Below are 13,307 nucleotides of genomic sequence, written 5' to 3'. Positions count from 1 at the left end.
TTTCTGGGCTAATATCCACTTATCAGTGAGTACATATCATGTGAGTTCTTTTGTGATTGGGTTACCTCACTCAGGATGGTACCCCCAAGGTCCATTCATTTACCTAGGAATTTCATAAATTCATTCTTTTTAATAGCTGAGTAGTACTCCATTGTGTAAATGTACCACATTTTCTGTATCCATTCCTCTGTTGAGGGACATCTGGGTTCTTTCCAGCTTCTGGCTATTTTAAATAAGGCTGCTATGAACATAGTAGTGCATGTGTAGCATTCCACATTATATGTGCTGCTTTGTATAGTCCACTCATCTTGAAAAGAGATTTCAGCTGCTCTCATATCCTACTATAACTGATGAAAGGCACAAGCAACGATAGCTGTGCCAATTCCAAGCTAAGACTTAAGATGTCCTGGCAGCTTCCACATATGTGTTCATGTGACACACACACACACCCCAAGTCATGGTGTGAGAGTCTAGTTACCCTGCTACAAAGACCACATGCAGAGGCAACAGTAGAAATGAAATGAGTTCTCACATTTTTATGTGTTTAGTCATTTTCACCTTCAAGAGAAATAAGGCCCATGGACCAAACATCACTGAGGGAAGGGGGAAAGATCTTTAATACACAGTAATATTGGCTAGGAGAACCTAGAGCTAGCCTAGTCCAGCAGTGAGGGACATCTGGACAACATATTTCCTTGCTTTGTCATGAGCTGTTCCAGTACCAACTGCAGAAACAAGACCATTCATTTGTCCCTACAAAGCTGCTAAGTCTCTGCCTTCCAAAGTATGTTGAGTAAAATAAATGTTGAAGAAAGTGAGAGAAAAGCTAATTTTTGTGCCTTTTATCACAATGGCTTTGCAACATTCTCCTCTCCTTGAAAAATATCAGTTAGGGATTTCTTTCTCCTGCAACTACAGCTTCATTGAAGAATGGCTTATGAAACTGCAAGAATAATAATAACAACAGCAGTAATACTAATAATCAAAAGGGTTAATTTTGATCTAGCACTTACTGTGGATCCTGAATTTTCTTCAAAATTCTTAGGTATCAGTGTTTGGAAGTGAGGTTCTACCATGTGCCATGGATACCAAATTTTTTTTTTTTAAATCTGTACGTGTGCTAGATACCTGAATAGAAGACAACAACCATTAAACATTATTTGATTCCACCTTCTTCTGTGAGATAATCAGGGGTCCTTTACATTTGTCAGTTTTCTATCATATTAACAATATCCATAACAATTCCTGCTGTTTCTTCAATACCTACTTTCTCAAAAGTCAGGGAAATGACCTCATCTCATTCTAACAACTGCCCTAAAATGGCGCTACAATGTTCCACAAGTTATAAATTAAGAAGCTGTCTTGTTTGGGTTTTATTGCTGTGAACAGACACCATGACCATACAAACTCTTATAAAGAAAAACATTTAATTGGGACTGGCTTACAGTTTCAGAGGTTTAGTCCATTATTTTCATGGCAGGAAACATAGTGATATACAGACAGACATGGTACTGGAGACAGAACTGAGAGTTTTACATCTTGACCCACAGACAGCAAAAGGAGACTCTAAGCCGCACTGGGCATAGCTTGAGAAGAAGGTAACCTCAAAGCCCACCTCCACAATCACATGCTTCCTCCAAGGCCACACCCACTCCAACAAGGCCAATACCTCCTAATAAAGCCATTCCCTATGGGTGAAGCATTCAAACACGAGATTATAGGGGGCATTCCCATTCAAACCGTCACAGAAACTCAGGCTCATCAAGATCCTGGGTCCAATTAAAAAAACTGAATCAGCCATAGGATCTTAGCAGCCACACATTGTCCTTTCCCTATCCCTAAGTGATGTCTTTCTATCCATTAAATTGCCTAAAAGGGGTACTGATGAATAGAAGAATCTTAAGTAGGCACTTAATCTGCAACCTTAGCTTCAGGCACTTTGTGGACCCATAAAATGAAATGACAGAAGTGCACAAGCAGGTGTAAGTATGTGTGTGTATGTGTGTGTGTGTGTGTGTGCTTGCGTGTGTGCGTGTGCATGTATTGCATGGGGAACGTTTACATCTTTTTTCTTTTCTTTCTTTTTTGGAGACAGTGTCTCTGTGTAACCTTGGATGTTTGGAACTTGTTCTGTAGACCATGCTGACTTCAAATTCACAGAAATCTGTCTGCGTCTACCTCCCTAGTACTAGAATTAAACGCATGCACCATGAAGCTGGGCATTATATCTTCTATTGGTCTTCATGGAGTCCTTGATAGCAAATAAGATTAAAATGCTAATTAAAAGTAACACTATACTACCAAACATAATAACCCAGTTCAAACTGAATAACAGATCAAAGCAGGGAATGCTCCATCTATGTACTGTTTATTGTTCCTGCCTCTAAAACTCACTGCCTCCAGAGAGAGCCTATTTCTTTATCCATATAATAGCTTTGCACAAAGCACAGTTGAGTTTTGTGAGAGGGGCACTAAACCCATTTTGAAGCAGCTACAGGCCAAGCTGTGCAGTGCCTGCCTGCCTGCCTGCCTAGCAGAAAGGGCAGGATGAAGCCACAGTCTTGATACACCAGCAACCAGCCTCGAAGTATGAATGGATGGCTGCTGTAGGACTCTTCTAGACCCATTTTTCTACTGTCAGAGATTGGAGTCTGATTCTGATCCAAGCAGAAATTAGGTCATTTATCCACTTCTGAAAACCTGGCAGAAATACCTTTCTTTAAGTGCATTCGTTAGGCAAACCTAGTGTTTTCCAAATAGGAAGTCAAGGGAGATTTCCAAGTCTTACGCAGGCTCATGGCTTGATCATGCTTTTCAATTTCACTGCAGAAAGACCCACTTGTCACTTAGACACTGCTCCTTCCTGCCCATGGTCATTACTCACCATGAGGGAAGAACTTAAGTTGTGCTTGAAAACTCATAACAATGGGGAAAAGATGTTACTCATATGAACATTTCCTGGAGAGATGAGTGAATTTATTATCCCAGATAGGGCAGACACTATAGAACAAGGAAACTAGCCCACCCAAGTCTACCTTGGTGAGCCAGAGTTTAATTAATGCTACCTATAGGAGTATGGGTGAAAAGTTATTTACAGGATCATGGGAAATTATGAGTGCCTACCACCACTGGGGGAAAAAAAAAAGTCTCTCCCTCTAGCCATTTCAGCATTTCAGGTTTTAAATTAAAGTTGAATTCACTTTGAATATTTTTATACATTATGAGAAATGCTAATTTAAATTCATTGTTCTGTATGTTACTATCTAGTTTTGCTAGTACCTTTTGTTGTATTCAGACATAAAAATAGAAGAGGGCGTCTGAAGGTAGGGGGATACAAGAGAGGAAGAGGGGATGGGGAAGAGATAGAGGAAAGACACAACAAAAACAGATTTTGTCTGATTAACGTAGCAAAAATGTTAAACAGATTTCATTAGCCACAATGTATTTTGTATGAAAAGACCACTTATTGGGTACTTTGAATATGTCTTTAATTGGAGAGAAACAGCGAAAGACAGACAGACAGACAGACAGACAGACAGAGAACATGTGTTTCCCACTAACCATGTGTGCATGCTCAGGAAGAGAAAGGAGAGCTGTCAGCCCCAACTGCCAACAGCTTATAAATGCTGAGGGGGCAGAACATCTCTCTTGAGACCCTTCCCTCTAGCAACTGTCGACCTACTAATGCTCCGGAGGGTGGAACCTTCAACTAGCAAACAAGATATAAGATACAATTTGCTAAACCCATGAAATTCAAGAAGAATGAAGACCAAAGTGTGGACACTTTGCCCCTTCTTAGAAAGGGGAACAAAACACCCATGGAAGGAGTTACAGAGACAAAATTTGGAGCTGTGACGAAAGGATGGACCATCTAATGATTGCCATATGCAGGGATCCATCCCATAATCAGCTTCCAAACGCTGACACCATTGCATACACTAGCAAGATTTTGCTGAAAGGCCCCAGATATAGCTGTCTCTTGTGAGACTGTGCCGGGGCCTAGCAAACACAGAAGTGGATGATCACAGTCAGCTATTGAATGGATCCTCCCCCAATGGAGGAGCTAGAGAAATTACCCAAGGAGCTAAAGGGAACTGCAACCCTATAGGTGGAACAACAACATGAACTAACTAGTACCCCGGAACTCTTGTCTCTAGCTGCATATGTATCAAAAGATGGCCTAGTCGGCCATCACTGCAAAGAGAGGCCCATTGGACTTGCAAACTTTATATGCCCCAGTACAGGGGAACCCCAGGGCCAAAAAGGGGGAGTGGGTGGGTAGGGGGTTGGGGGGGTGGGTATGGGGGACTTTTGGGATAGCATTGAAAATGTAAACGAGAAAAATACCTAATAAAAAAATAAATTAAAAAAAAATGCTAAGTGGGGGTGGAGCATCCCTCTTGCCTCTTGAGGCCCTTTCCACTAGCAACTGTTAATGACCTAAAAATATTCATTGGGAGTAGAGCCTTTTGAACCTCTTGGGGCTCCCCCCTCCACTACTGTTAACACCTATAAATTCTCTCAGCAAGGATGCAGGACCTTGTGAGCCTTCCCCCACCTCAAGCAAATGTTGACTACCTATACATCCCGAGGGAGAGGCAGGGTGTTATGATTGCCCCCTCCTCTATGCCGGAACATTAATTGTTCAATCTTGTACATTTCTCATGGGAATAATCACAGCTTCTGGGATTTTAAGAAGGCAAGAGCTGTGTTATACCCAAAGAACAACATTTAACAAGGGTCCTTTCTCCAAAGGAGCAAGGAGAGCAGCCCATTGTATATTTTGACACAAGCAAGGAAGAGAGGGCCCAAACTAAACTCTTCTCTGCCTCGTGTGTGTGAGCTGGAGATACAGACACTGCCCACACAAGGATGAGTCAGCTCACAATCACCTTTATGTCATCATCTTAAATGGCAGACATAAGTGATGTGATGGCAGTGTAGGAGGAAAGGGCCTCCACAGCCCTCCTCAGGACCTAAATCTCAGATCTAACAGAGCACAAAAGAAAGCACTGTGCCCCTTCCTCATCATTTCTCCTGGTATCTGGATATTCAGTATCTTCATACTCAGCTAGACAGTGGCCAGTAGTAAAGATGCCCTAGATCTTGTTGTTTCACTCAGACTGTCCACTATATGAATTACTCTATTCATTCAAAGCAGGTGTAGTAGCTTAGGTTCATACTCTCAGATACTCAGGGAGGCTGAGATGAAGGGCTGAAAGTTCAAGGGCTTCCTGAGCTACTCAGCCACTTTCCAAACTGAAAAAAGCCTTTCTCAAACTTAAGTAAAAAGATGGCTGGAGATACAACTCAGTGGGAAAGCACTTGCCTAGCATGTGTGAGGATCTAAGTTCAAATCCGAAGACCACAAGCAAATGGAAAAGATAGCCTACAGCTTAGTTTTCATAAGTATGCTTTGAATGCAACTTATAAGCAACCCACCTTGATCACCCCAAAATGGGGAAGGGTAACAATCACAGTGCACTAACCCTATCCCTAGTGCAGGTCTCCAGTGGTCATCTGGGTTATCCTTCCTAGCTCATTATTCCCTCCCTGTGATCATGTCATAAATTCACAGCCTTCACCATTTGTCTGCAATAAAGTTTGCAGAGTAAATCTTCCCAACAAACTAGCTATCTAGATGCCTCACCTTCTAACTTGTTTCAACCAAGAGTATGTGACTAGAGGGCCAGCTGAATGGCTCAATAGGAAAAAGCACTTGCCACACAAGACTGAAAACCTTAGTTCAATCCCTGAACCTCATGATTTAAGGAGCGAACAAACTTCTGGAAGCTGCCCTCTGATCTCCACCATGTACCATGGTGTACACATGAACATATTAATGGAGATGACAATACAAGAAGCTATTTTTAAGAGGCATGAAAAGCTTATTTTACTAGATAAAAAACAGGCCCCAGATAAACTATTGCACTTTAGCCTGAGTCCCATAGATACAGTGTAGATTCAGAGCCTTAAGCTAGCCCAACTGAACCTGACAAAAGCAAACTAATAGGTAGACACTTGAATAGTAAGACAAAGAAGAATTTTCATAAACTCCTAAAATATGAAGGGAGGGCATTTATTATTGCAGGCAAAGATGGCTAACACTTCTTCCCAGTCCCCTGGGCCAACAGATTGCAATCGATAAGCAACAAAACCTTTGGAATAGTACAAGACACTTGTCCATATGTTTCCCGTCAGAATGATAAAACAAAATATACTTATCAAAATATTGATGCTACATCACTGCCTTTAAGAAATGACACCCCGGGACCAGCACCGGGGTAGCTAGAGCGCAGGGTCAGCTGACACGGCTGACACCCGCCAGCTACCCACGACCCCCGCCACAGGATTTTGAGACTGCTGGTGAGTGGAACACAGCTTCTGCTCCAGTCTAATCACGCGGGACCTGAGACTGCTTTGGTTGGGGAGGCAGAAATCCGGCCGGAGTAGGGCCACAAGCCTCTTCCAGTGAGAAAAGCACCAGGGTAGCTAGGGCGCAGGGTCGGCTGACACTCGGCAGCTACCCACAACACCCGCCACAGGATCTTAAGACTTGTGGTGAGTGGAACACAGCTTCTGCTCCAATCCAATTGCGCGCGAAACCTGAGACTGCATTAGTTAGGAAAGCAGAAAACCGGCCTTAGTAGGGCCACAGGCCTCTTCCGGCCAGACGAGCACCAGGGCAGCTAGAGCGCAGGGTCGGCTGACACCCGCCAGCTACCCAAGACACCAGCCACAGGATTTTGAGACTTCGGGTGAGTGGAACACAGAGTCTGCTCCAATCTTTAAACAGTGACAATGATAACAAGTAACCCCAGAGATTACCAGATGGCGAAAGGTAAACGTAATAATCTTACTAACAGAAACCAAGACCACTCACCATCATCAGAACCCAGCACTCCCACTTTGCCCAGTCCAGGGCACCCCAACACACCAGAAAAGCTAGACACAGATCTAAAAGCATATCGCATGATGATGGTAGAGGACATCAAGAAGGACTTTAATAACACACTTAAAGAAATACAAAGGAACACTGGTAAACAGGTAGAAGACAGTAAAGAGGAAGCACAAAAATCCCTTAAAGAATTGCAGGAGAACACTGCTAAAGAGTTACAAATCCTTAAACAAAAACAGGATAACACAATCAAACAGGTAGAAGTCCTTAAAGAAAAACAGGAAAACACATCCAAACAGATGATGGAAATGAACAAAACCATACTAGACCTAAAAAGGGAAGTAGACACAATAAAGAAAACCCAAAATGAGGCAACACTGGAGATAGAAACCCTAGGAAAGAAATCTGGAACCATAGATACGAGCATCAGCAACAGAATACAAGAGATGGAAGAGAGAATCTCAGGTGCAGAAGATTCCATAGAGAACATCGGCACAACAATCAAGGAAAATGTAAAACGCAAAAAGATCCTAACTCAAAACATCCAAGAAATACAGGACACAATGAGAAGACCAAACCTACGGATAATAGGAGTGGATGAGAAGGAAGATGTTCAACTCAAAGGACCAGCAAACATCTTCAACAAAATTATAGAAGAAAGCTTTCCAAATCTAAAGAAAGAGATGCCCATGAACATACAAGAAGCCTACAGAACTCCAAATAGACTGGACCAGAAAAGAAATACCTCCCGACACATAATAATCAGAACAACAAATGCTCTAAATAAAGATAGAATACTAAAAGCAGTAAGAGAAAAAGGCCAAGTAACATATAAAGGCAAGCCTATCAGAATTACACCAGATTTTTCACCAGAGACTATGAAAGCCAGAAGATCCTGGACAGATGTTATACAGACACTAAAAGAACACTAATTCCAGCCCAGGCTACTATACCCAGCCAAACTCTCAATTAAAATAGATGGAGAAACCAAAGTATTCCACGACAAAACCAAATTCACACATTATCTCTCCACGAATCCAGCCCTTCAAAGGATAATAACAGGAAAAAACTAATACAAGGACAGGAACCACGCCCTAGAAACAACAAGAAGGTAATCCCTCAACAAACCTAAAAGAAGACAGCCACAAGAACAGAATGCCAACTTTAACAACAAAAATAACAGGAAAGAACAATTACTTTTCCTTAATATCTCTTAATATCAATGGACTCAACTCCCTGATAAAAAGACATAGACTAACAAACTGGCTACACAAACAAGACCCAACATTTTGCTGCTTACGGGAAACTCATCTCAGAGAAAAAGATAGACACTACCTCAGAATGAAAGGCTGGAAAACAATTTTCCAAGCAAATGGTATGAAGAAACAAGCTGGAGTAGCCATTCTAATATCTGATAAGATTGACTTCCAACCCAAAGTCATCAAAAAAGACAGGGAGGGGCACTTCATACTCATCAAAGGTAAAATCCTCCAAGAGGAACTATCAATTCTGAATATCTATGCTCCAAATACAAAGGCAGCCACATTCATTAAAGAAACTTTAGTAAATCTCAAAGCACACATTGCACCTCATACAATAATAGTGGGAGACATCAACACACCACTTTCACCAATGGACAAATCATGGAAACAGAAACTAAACAGGGACACAGTGAAACTAACAGAAGTTATGAATCAAATGGATCTGGCAGATATCTACAGAACATTCTATCCTAAAACAAAAGGATATACCTTCTTCTCAGCACCTCATGGTACCTTCTCCAAAATTGACCACATAATTGGTCACAAAACAGGCCTCAACAGATACAAAAATATTGAAATTGTCCCATGTATCCTATCAGATCACCATGGACTAAGGCTGATCTTCAATAACAAAATAAATAATAGAAAGCCAACCTTCACGTGGAAACTGAGCAACACTCTTCTCAATGATAACTTGGTCAAGGAAGGAATAAAGAAAGAAATTAAGGACTTTTTAGAGTTCAATGAAAATGAAGCCACAACATACCCAAACCTATGGGACGCAATGAAAGAATTTCTAAGAGGAAAACTCATAGCTGTGAGTGCCTCCAAACTGAAACTAGAGAGAGCACACATTAGCAGCTTGACAACACACCTAAAAGCACTAGAACAAAAGGAAGCAAACTCACCCAAGAGGAGTAGACAGCACGAAATAATCAAACTCAGGGGCGAAATCAACCAAGTGGAAACAAGAAGAACTATTCAAAGAATCAACCAATCAAGGAGCTGGTTCTTTGAGAAAATCAACAAGATAGATAAACCCTTAGCCAGACTCCCTAGAGGGCACAGGGAAAGCATCCTAATTAACAAAATCAGAAATGAAAAAGGAGACATAACAACAGATCCTGAAGACATCCAAAACACCATCAGATCCTTCTACCAAAAGCTATACTCAACAAAACTGGAGAACCTGGATGAAATGGAGAAGTTCCTAGACAGATACCAGGTACCAAAGTTGAATCAAGATCAGGTTAATGATCTAAACAGCCCTATATCCCCCAAAGAAATAGAAGCAGTCATTAATAGTCTCCCAATCAAGAAAACCCCAGGACCAGATGGGTTTAGTGCAGAGTTCTATCAAACCTTCAAAGAAGAACTAATCCCAGTTCTTCACAAACTATTCCACAAAATAGAAACAGAAGGTACTCTACCCAACTCATTCTATGAAGCCACAATTATTCTGATACCTAAACCACAAAAAGCCCCAAAAAAGATAGAAAACTTCAGACCAATATCCCTTATGAATATTGATGCAAAAATCCTCAATAAAGTTCTTGCTAACCGAATCCAAGAACACATCAAAACAATCATCCATCCTGACCAAGTAGGTTTCATCCCAGGGATGCAGGGATGGTTCAATATACGGAAATCCATCAACGTAATCCAGTATATAAACAAACTCAAAGACAAAAACCACATGGTCATCTCGTTAGATGCGGAAAAAGCATTTGACAAGATCCAACACCCATTCATGAGAAAAGTCTTGGAAAGATCAGGAATTCAAGGCCCATACCTAAACATGATAAAAGCAATCTACAGCAAACCAGTAGCCAACATCAAAGTAAATGGTGAGAAGCTTGAAGCAATCCCTCTAAAATCAGGGACTAGACAAGGCTGTCCACTTTCTCCATACCTATTCAACATTGTACTTGAAGTCCTAGCCAGAGAAATTCAACAACAAAAGGAGATCAAAGGGATACAAATTGGAAAAGATGAAGTCAAAATATCACTTTTTGCAGATGATATGATAGTATATATAAGTGACCCTAAAAATTCCACCAGAGAACTCCTAAGCCTGATAAACAGCTTCGGTGAAGTAGCTGGATATAAAATTAACTCAAACAAATCAATGGCCTTTCTCTACACAAAGAATAAACAGGCTGAGAAAGAAATTAGGGAAACAACACCCTTCTCAATAGTCACAAATAATATAAAATATCTTGGCGTGACTCTAACTAAAGAAGTGAAAGATCTGTATAATAAAAACTTCAAGTCTCTGAAGAAAGAAATTATAGAAGATCTCAGAAGATGGAAAGATCTCCCATGCTCATGGATTGGCAGGATCAACATTGTAAAAATGGCTATCTTGCCAAAAGCAATCTACAGATTCAATGCAATCCCCATCAAAATTCCAAATCAATTCTTCAACGAATTAGAAAGTGCAATCTGCAAATTCATCTGGAATAACAAAAAACCTAGGATAGCAAAAACTCTTCTCAAGGATAAAAGAACCTCTGGTGGAATCACCATGCCGGACCTAAAGCTCTACTACAGAGCAATTGTGATAAAAACTGCGTGGTACTGGTATAGTGACAGACAAATAGACCAATGGAATAGAATTGAAGACCCAGAAATGAACCCACACACCTACGGTCACTTGATCTTCTACAAGGGAGCTAAAAACATCCAGTGGAAGAAAGACAGCATTTTCAACAAATGGTGCTGGCACAACTGGTTGTTAACATGTAGAAGAATGCGAATCGATCCATTCCTATCTCCTTTTACTAAGGTCAAGTCTAATTGGATCAAGGAACTTCACATAAAACCAGAGACACTGAAACTTATAGAGGAGAAAGTGGGGAAAAGCCTTGACGATATGGGCACAGGGGAAAAATTCCTGAATAGAACAGTAATGGCTTGTGCTGTAAGATCGAGAATTGACAAGTGGGACCTCATGAAACTACAAAGCTTCTGCAAGGCTAAAGACACCATCAATAAGACAAAAAAACCACCAACAGATTGGGAAAGGATCTTCACCTATCCTAAATCAGATAAGGGACTAATATCCAATATATATAAAGAACTCAAGAAGGTGGACTCCAGAAAGTCAAATAACCCCATTAAAAAATGGGGCTCAGAACTGAACAAAGAATTCTCACCTGAGGAATACCGAATGGCAGAGAAGCACCTGAAAAAATGTTCAACATCCTTAATCATCAGGGAAATGCAAATCAAAACAACCCTGAGATTCCACCTCACACCAGTCAGAATGGCTAAGATCAAAAATTCAAGTGACAGCAGATGCTGGCGAGGATGTGGAGAAAGAGGAACACTCCTCCATTGTTGGTGGGATTGCAAGCTTGTACAACCACTCTGGAAATCAGTCTGGCGGTTCCTCAGAAAATTGGACATAGTACTACCGGAGGATCCAGCAATACCCCTCCTGGGCATATATCCAGAAGATGTCCCAACCGGTAAAAAGGACACATGCTCCACTATGTTCATAGCAGCCCTATTTATAATAGCCAGAAGCTGGAAAGAACCCAGATGTCCCTCAACAGAGGAATGGATACAGAAATTATGGTACATTTACACAATGGAGTACTACTCAGCTATTAAAAAGAATGAATTTATGAAATTCCTAGCCAAATGGATGGACCTGGAGGGCATCATCTTGAGTGAAGTAACACAATCACAAAAGAACTCACACAATATGTATTCATTGATAAGTGGATACTAGCCCAAAACTTAGGATACCCAAGATATAAGATACAATTTGATAAACGCATGAAACTCAAGAAGAATGAAGACCAAAGTGTGGACACTGTGCACCTTCTTAGAATTGGGAACAAAACACCCAGGGAAGGAGTTACAGAGACAAAGTTCGTAGCTGTGATGAAAGGATGGACCATTTAGAGACTGCTGTATCCAGGGATCCGTCCCATAATCAGCTTCTAAACGCTGACACCATTGCATACACTAGCAAGATTTTGCTGAAAGGACCCAAATATAGCTGTCTCTTGTGAGACGATGCCGGGGCCTAGCAAACACAGGAGTGGATGTTCACAGTCAGCTATTGGATGTATCACAGGGCTCCCAATGGAGAAGCTAGAGAAAGTACCCAAGGAGCTAAAGAGATCTGCAACCCTATTGTTGGAACAACATGATGTACTAACCAGAACCCTGGAGCTCTTGTCTCTAGCTGCATATGTATCGAAAGATGGTCTAGTCGGCCATCAATGGAAAGAGAGGCCCATTGGACTTGCAAACTTTATATGCCCCAATATAGGGGAATGCCAGGGCCAAAAGAATGGGAATGGGTGGGTAGGGAAGTGGGGGGCGCTATGGGGGACTTTTGGGATAGTATTGGAAATGTAATTGAGGAAAATATGTAATAAAAATATATATATATATAAAAAATAAAACTATCAACAATAATAAATAGAGTATTTTAGAAAGGAAATTAAAACACTCCTAATAGAGTATGTGTATATTATATATAAAGACTTAAAGAAAAAAGTGTTGTATTGAGCCTTTTATATATCCAGGGTTTCCTGATTCTATTATTTTTAATCATTTTAGATGAATTTCATTTAACATCTGGCTGCACTAATTTCTACTGTAAATTCTGAAATGACTAAACAAGAAAAATGTTGGTTCAAGTACTTCATTGGTATCTTAAATGCTATGACTTTATACATGAAATGCACTAGTTGGATTATGATAAACCTATCCATAAATCTTATGACTTGATTTCTTTACCATATTGAACATTAAAGAACACTATTAGTACAAGTTGTTCTCTCATTAAACTTTTCTTCACGTTCTCTCAGGGCTTATTGAAAGACTCAATATATGTGCATTGTTTGTATTTTTATTAAAATGACTTCTGAATATTTGTTGGAAAATTTGATATTTTATGCCATTACTATTTCATTATTTAATTTTGTAGATACCATTGAAAAATTTTTCCATATAAGGACACACAATAAAAAATGTAAATATAAAAAAAAAAAAAACAAACTTCAAGTCTCTGAAGAAAGAAATTATAGAAGATCTCAGAAGATGGAAAGATCTCCCATGCTCATGGATTGGCAGGATCAACATTGTAAAAATGGCTATCTTGCCAAAAGCAATCTACAGATTCA

At 40.4% G+C, this 13,307-nt stretch overlaps 1 long non-coding RNA gene across 1 annotated transcript in view; it reads right to left on the bottom strand.

The window, feature by feature from the left end:
* The window catches only part of LOC115030102 (uncharacterized), a 256,428-nt gene that overhangs the window by 150,168 nt on the left and 92,953 nt on the right, over window positions 1–13,307 (bottom strand). The gene's annotated exons all lie outside the window — the stretch shown is intronic.

The sequence above is a fragment of the Mus caroli genome, unplaced genomic scaffold (assembly GCF_978045245.1).
Source record: "Mus caroli unplaced genomic scaffold, Mus_caroli_1 scaffold_5, whole genome shotgun sequence".
NCBI classification, from domain to species: Eukaryota; Metazoa; Chordata; class Mammalia; order Rodentia; family Muridae; genus Mus; species Mus caroli.
The sequence above is the reverse complement of the archived record's forward strand: the minus strand, read 5'-3'. Positions and strand labels throughout refer to the sequence as shown.